Genomic DNA, 6,802 nt, shown 5'->3' on the forward strand with positions numbered 1-6,802 from the left:
GAGGAGACCGAAATACACGCCATAAACACACGAAGGATGGCGTGAGGTCTGAAACAAGATACGTAATGAATGCTTAACTTTAATCCATCCTTGGTACATCGCTATTGACAATACAAGTGAGACTCTATAGTTTCAGACAATATACTGCTAATGGCGCCTTGCTAGGTCGTAGCCATTGACTTAGCTGAAGGCTATTCTAACTATCTGCTCTGCAAATGAGCGAGGCTTCGTCAGTGTGCATCGATAGCTACGTCGTCCGTACAACTGGGGCGAGTGCTAGTACGTCTTTCTAGACCTGCCGTGTGGTGGCGCTCGGTCTGCTATCACTGAAATTGGCGACACGCGGGTCCGACATGTACTAATGGACCGCGGCCGATTTAAAGCTACCACCTAGCAAGTGTGGTGTCTGGCGGTGACACCACAGTAACTACAGCGGGAACGAAGGGAACCCGCTAACACGGAGGTAACACAGGCGCCTTGATTTGTGGATTATGCAACCCTTAATATTCAGTCTCATACTCGCTCCGTTTCTCATACATGGGTACGACCTTAACTGAGCTAATCTACTAGGGGAATTACCGTAGCCTACGCTTACTTACGAAGGTCTTCAGTAGCCTGTGGTGGTTTCACAACTCTAGGCCAAAACCGTGCTAAGTGGATTGAGGAACTAAATAAACTCTCGTTGAAGCCCACCAGATATCGTGATAGAATGCATCTGGGTTACTTACCGGGCTCCAACTCCCTGCCCACAATCCACCGGCCTGTAATTTACGGGAAATGCATGACGTGCTGCCACATACCTCAGTAAGCCTACCAAGGACTTATCGAACCTGGCCACGTAGAATCACTGCTGTACTGCGTCCGCTGACGAAAAAAAATCGAAACACTACGAGGGAGTTGTGCGAGGTAAACAAAAGTTGTAGGCATGTTTCTACATCTGGAAATGATATCTATTCAAATTTGTCGACAGTCGCGTAAGAGTGGTGCAACGGCCTTGCCGCAGTGGAAACACCGGTTCCCGTCAGATCACCGAAGTTAAGCGCTGTCGGGTGTGGCCGGCACTTGGATGGGTGACCGTCCGGGCCTCCATGCGCTGTTGCCATTTTTCGGGGTGCACTCATCCTCGTGATGCCAATTGAGGACCTACTCGATCGAATAGTCACAGCCCCGGTCAAAGAAAACCATCATAACGACCGGGAGAGCGGTGTGCTGACCACACGCCCCTCCTATACGCATCCTCGGCTGAGGATGACACGGCGGTTAGATGACCCCGATGGGCCACTTGTGGCCTGAAGACGGAGTGCGTAAGAGTGGTGCTAGCAGCGCCACTATGACGATCACAACCAGTTCTGCTATAAATACACACTGTAACGGTCGCGAGTGTTAGTTACGTTTGAAATTGGACGTTGTGAGTTGACGTTAGTCGAGAACGCCTTTATGGCCACAAAGATGCCACTATCAGCACCTCACTGAGCTTGAACGAGGTAGTGGATATTCCTTCTACGATATTGCAGATAGGTTTGGTAGGAATGTAGCTACTGTACTTGACTTCTGGTAGCGATGGTCACTAGAATTACGGTCGCAAAAAGTCAGTGCTTCGGACGGTGACCGATAGGGTAGATCACCGCGTTTGGGGTATGCCTCTGGGGCATCGTACTGGATCTGCAGCTGCAATTCGAGCAGCAGTTGGCACCGTTACAAATCGGTTACTTCAAGGTCATCTCCGAGCACGACGCCCTGTAGCGTGCAATCCACTGACACCAAACCACCGCTATTTGTGACTTCAGTGGTGTCAGGCAAGAGCTCATTGGAGGGCAGGGTAGAGGTCTGTTCTGATGAAAGTTAATTCTGCAGAAGGAGGCCAGTCAAGGGCCTGCCCCAATCTGTCTACATGCTAGACACATTGTACCTTCACTTGCAATTAATGGTCCGGGATGTGATTTTGTATGACACCAGGAGCACTCTCGTGGCTGTTCCGCGCACCCTGACTGCAATTTGTACCTCCATCGGTGATTCGGCGTGCTGTGCTGCCATTCATGAACAGCATCCCAACAGGAAAAACGCTCGCACACGTTATGCTGTTCTGGCCCTACATGCTCTACAGACTGTCGATATGTTGCCTTGACCTGTTCGATCATTAGACCTGTCTCCGATGGAGCACTTATGGGACATCATGGAGAACAACTCCAGCGTCATCCACAAACAGCAATAATCGTCCCTGTTTTGACATACCAAGTGCAACACGCTTGGAATCCCATCCCAGAAACTGACACCTGGCACCTGTACATCATAATGCATGTATGTTTACATGCATATATTCAACATTCTGGTGGTTACACCAGTTGTTAACGTATCAGCGTCCGCCCCCGGTAGCTGAGTGCTCAGCGCGACATAATATCAATCCTAAGGGCCCGGGTAGACAAATAACAAAAGGAAAATGTGAAAGGAAAATTTACTACTTGGAAAAATTGAAACAACAGACGAAATTCATAAATTTTATACCTCAGTTATCTCTGTACATAGTTACAAGAAATAAAATTTTATGATATTGTTAAAAAAAGTTTCGATTCCCTGCTGGGTCGGAGATTTTCTCCGCTCGGGGGCTGGGTGTTGTGTTGTCCTCATCATCATCATTTCATCCCCATCGACGCGGAAGTCGCCGAAGTGGCGTCAAATCGAAAGACTTGCACCCGGCGAGCGGTCTATCCTACGGGCTCTCTTCCTGCAAACCATCCGCGCACAGTGGATTGACGAGTACAGAGGTAGACATGCTTCATAAGCCTGGTTTCTGGTCCTGGTGGCTTATTGCGAAATTGAAGCACTTCGTACTAGTTAGTTTCACGACATTTATTTTATATAACCTATCAGCATTTCACATTAGCAATGGCTTATCTCGTGCTTACATTAACCTGCAATGTTGCAATGTTAATCACTGACATATGTTACCCAAAAATTTATTCCTGAAATTTCATTACTCGACGTTAATTATTTTTTTTGTGTTGCCATCTTTGCGTCAGTATATTAAGTAAGTGGTCATAACGTTTTTGCTCAACAGTGTATTTTTAAATAATGGCAACGACGCTAGAATTAGATAATGGCTTTAACTACAGGCTCTCTTCCTGCAAACCATCCGCGCACAGTGGATTGACGAGTACAGAGGTAGACATGCTTCATAAGCCTGGTTTCTGGTCCTGGTGGCTTATTGCGAAATTGAAGCTCTTCGTACTAGTTAGTTTCACGCCTCACACAAAGTTTTTTCGAGGGTTCGGGAGCTTCCCTCTCGGGTGATGTTCTCGGAACGCCACCGACTGAGGACGATAGCAGCGGGAGTCTCGGGCGCGGCTGTCCGTCGTAGAAGAAAGTGGCGGGGTGCTTGCAGCAAGAGCACAATGTGGACGCGAGGGAACCGCCCGGTCTCACAATCGCGTCTATTGAGGGCGCCGTGAAGGGCCGGGTGCTCGAGAAGGGTCGCGCTGCAAAGGAGGACCCTTTGGCCGCGCGGGGCGCGCCGGGGATTAGAAAAGGCGGCTGCGGCTGCGGGGGCGGCAGATGGCGGCGGATAAACAGCGCCGTGACGACGCATAGCGATGAGGCGGGCTTTGTGCGTGCCGTATTCCACCGCAGGCCGCGGCCCGCCGCCACCATTCAGTGACGCGGCGAGAGGGGCCTCCCAGGTTTATGGGCGCCCCTCACACGCACACACACACACACACACACACACACACATGCGTGCACACTCGCCGACCGTTTGGAGCCTCCGTCTACGTAAAATTACGCTATGCTTAATTCATATTTACGATACTGCAGTGCCTGTATTGTTGTTAAGATCTACGCAGTGTTCCTTCGGACCTCAATGCAAGTCCGAAGGAACAGGCACAGCGGTGACTACGGCCGTTATGAAATACATGAAATGTATTCGCAGTTGCGAATACGAACAACGATCAGCTCTATAAGAGAATAATGACATTAGGACTCGATCCCGAATTTCCAGCTTTACGACAGCGGTCGCCTTAGTGGCTTTGGCTGTCTGTATACGACTCACGGCCAGACCAAAACTTCGTTATGTCATTGTTCCCGCGTTGAACTGAGTAGAATTGTCTCCGTGTCTGGAGACGCTCTGGACAGTGAGGCGATACCAGTCTAACTCACACAGCCCGACGGCCAGGGGTTATGGTGAGGGGTGTCATTTCGTTTCGTAGCAGGACTCTTTGGTTGTCATCTAATGCACCATTACAGCACAGCGGTACGTTGACGATATTCTACGCCCCGCTTTTTTACCCTTCGTGGCAAGCCATTCTGGGCTTTCGTTTCAGCAAGATAATGCCCGCCCCAACACGGCAAGAGATTCTACTGTTTGTCTTCGTGCTTACCAAATCCTAACCCCGTCAACAATGTCACCGGATCTCGTCCCAGCTGAGAACGTTTCGAGGATTATGGGCACGGCGCTTCAACCATCTCGGGATTTTGACTATCTAACGCTCCTGGTGGACATAATCTGGCACGATATCCTTCAGGAAGACATTCAACAACTCTGTCAATCAATGCCAAGCCGAAAAACTGCTTGCATAAGGGCCAGAGGTAGGCCAATGCGCTATTGACTAGCTCAACTTGCGAGGCTTTTTCTCTCTAATAAATCCAAAAATTTTTCTATAGTACTAATAATTTGTTCGACTGTATATGTGCGGCACTTCTATCGATTTCCGTCCCATTCGTACAATTCCTTCATGGTGTGTCTTTTTTTTTTGTCTTAGAGTGTGCTTGCTAACGCTTACATTCATATTCGATGTTAACAAATTTTCTTTTTCTCGTTATTACCAGTCTGATTTCACACTCTCTCTATTTCGGTAACGTCAGTCGTTTTTCTACCAAATAGTTAAACTCGTGGAATACTTTCAGTGTCTCATTTCCTAATCTAATTCCATCAGCATCACATGATTTAATTTGAGTACATTCCATTATCTTCGTTTTACTTTTGTTGATCTTCGTTTGTAACCTCTTTTTAAGACATCTGTTCCACTTATCTGCTTGTCCAAGTCGTTTGCCGCCTCTGAAGGAAATACAATGTCATCGGGAAATCTAGCAATAATTATTTCTGCTCACTAAACTTTAATTCCTTTCACAAAATTATCCTTCGCTCCATTATTGCTTGCCCCGTGTACATCTACATACACATCTACATCTAGGTGATTACTGTGTTATTCACAATAAAGTACCTGGCAGAGGGTTCAATGAACCATCTCCAAGCTGACTCTCTACCGTTCCACTCTCGAACGGCGAGCGGGAAAAACGAGCACTTAAATTTTTCTGTACGATCACTGATTTCTCTTATTTTGTCATGATGATAATTTCTCCCTATGTAGGTGGATGCCAACAGAATTTTTTCGCAATCGGAGGAGAAAACTGGCGATTGAAATTTCATGAGAAGATCCCGTCGCAACGAAAATCGCCTTTGTTTTACTGATTGCCACTATAATTCAGGTATCATGTCTGTGGCACTATCTCCCCTACTTCGCGATAATATAAAACGAGCTGCTGTTCTTTGTACTTTTTCGATGTCATCCGTCAGTCCCATCTGATGAGGATCTCACACCGCACAGCAATACTCCAGAATAGGGCGGACAAACGTGGTGTAAGGAGTCTCTTTAGTAGACCTGTTGTACCTTCTAAGTGTTCTGCCAATGAATTGCAGTCTTTGGTTGGCTCTACCCTCAACATTATCTATGTCGTCGTTCCAATTTAGTGTATTTGTAATCGTAATACTTAAGTATTTAGTTGAATTTACAGCCTTCAGATTTATGTGACTTATCGCGTAATCGAAATTTAGAGGATTTCTTTTAGTACTCATGTGAATAACTTCTCACTTTTCTTTATTCAGGGCCAATTGCCACTTTTTGCACCATACAGATATCTTATTTTGGAATTCGTTTTGGTCATCTGATGACTTTATAAGGCGGTAAATAACAGCATCATCTGCAAACAATCTGAGACGGCTACTCAGATTGTCTCCTGTGTCATTAATATAGATCAGGAACAATAGAGGGCCTATAACACTTCCTTGAGGAACGCCGGATATTATTTCTGTTTTACTCGATGACTTTCCGTCTATTACTACGAACTGTGACCTTTCTGACAGATTAAACAATAGCGAGGGAAGGCTAGTGCACTACTTGCATGTACTTCGACTCTTATAACAGCTGTCTGGCTTCTGTACAAGTTGCACATAATTTTTTTTGCTCTGTCAGGTTTATTCCTGCTGCCTTCAAAATTTCAAAGTGTGTATTCCAATTAAAATCGTTCTGTTTAGGAAAAGGGCAAATATTTGGCTTCATCGAGAGAGAAATATCGCTGATGTCTTGCCTCTTGCAGCGTAGTCGAATGCTTAGCGTCGCTGTCTTAGACGTGTAAGGACCTAGGTTCTATTACCGCTACCACCTCGAATTTTTCTTAGGTAGGGAATTCGGAAATGAAGTCCATCCAGTCCAGCGGGTGTAGCGGGAAATCCAGGTTCGAGTTCCGTCCGGCACTAATTTTCATTATCGTTATTCTCTTATACAGCTGATGGTTGTTTGTATTTGTAACTATGAATACATTTCATGTATTTCGTAGCGGCTGTGGTCACCTCAGTGCCTGTTTCTTCGGTCATGCTTGCATATCTTAAGGGACATTGTATTGTTCTTCTTAACAACACACGTACTGCAATATTGTATTAATGCGTGAGTGGCATTTACGTTTACGATATGACTTTCCTGGATGAAAATAAAGCTTCTCTCAAAGAATCAGCAGATATTCAGGAACAACCAGT

General features: G+C 46.2%; 1 pseudogene; it reads left to right on the plus strand.

The window, feature by feature from the left end:
• The first annotated feature begins 984 nt into the window (after nt 1-984).
• Nucleotides 985-1,102, plus strand: LOC124790648 (annotated as a pseudogene).
• The last annotated feature ends 5,700 nt before the right edge of the window (nt 1,103-6,802 follow it).

This window comes from Schistocerca piceifrons, chromosome 3 (genome assembly GCF_021461385.2).
Source record: "Schistocerca piceifrons isolate TAMUIC-IGC-003096 chromosome 3, iqSchPice1.1, whole genome shotgun sequence".
In the NCBI taxonomy this organism is placed as follows: Eukaryota; Metazoa; Arthropoda; class Insecta; order Orthoptera; family Acrididae; genus Schistocerca; species Schistocerca piceifrons.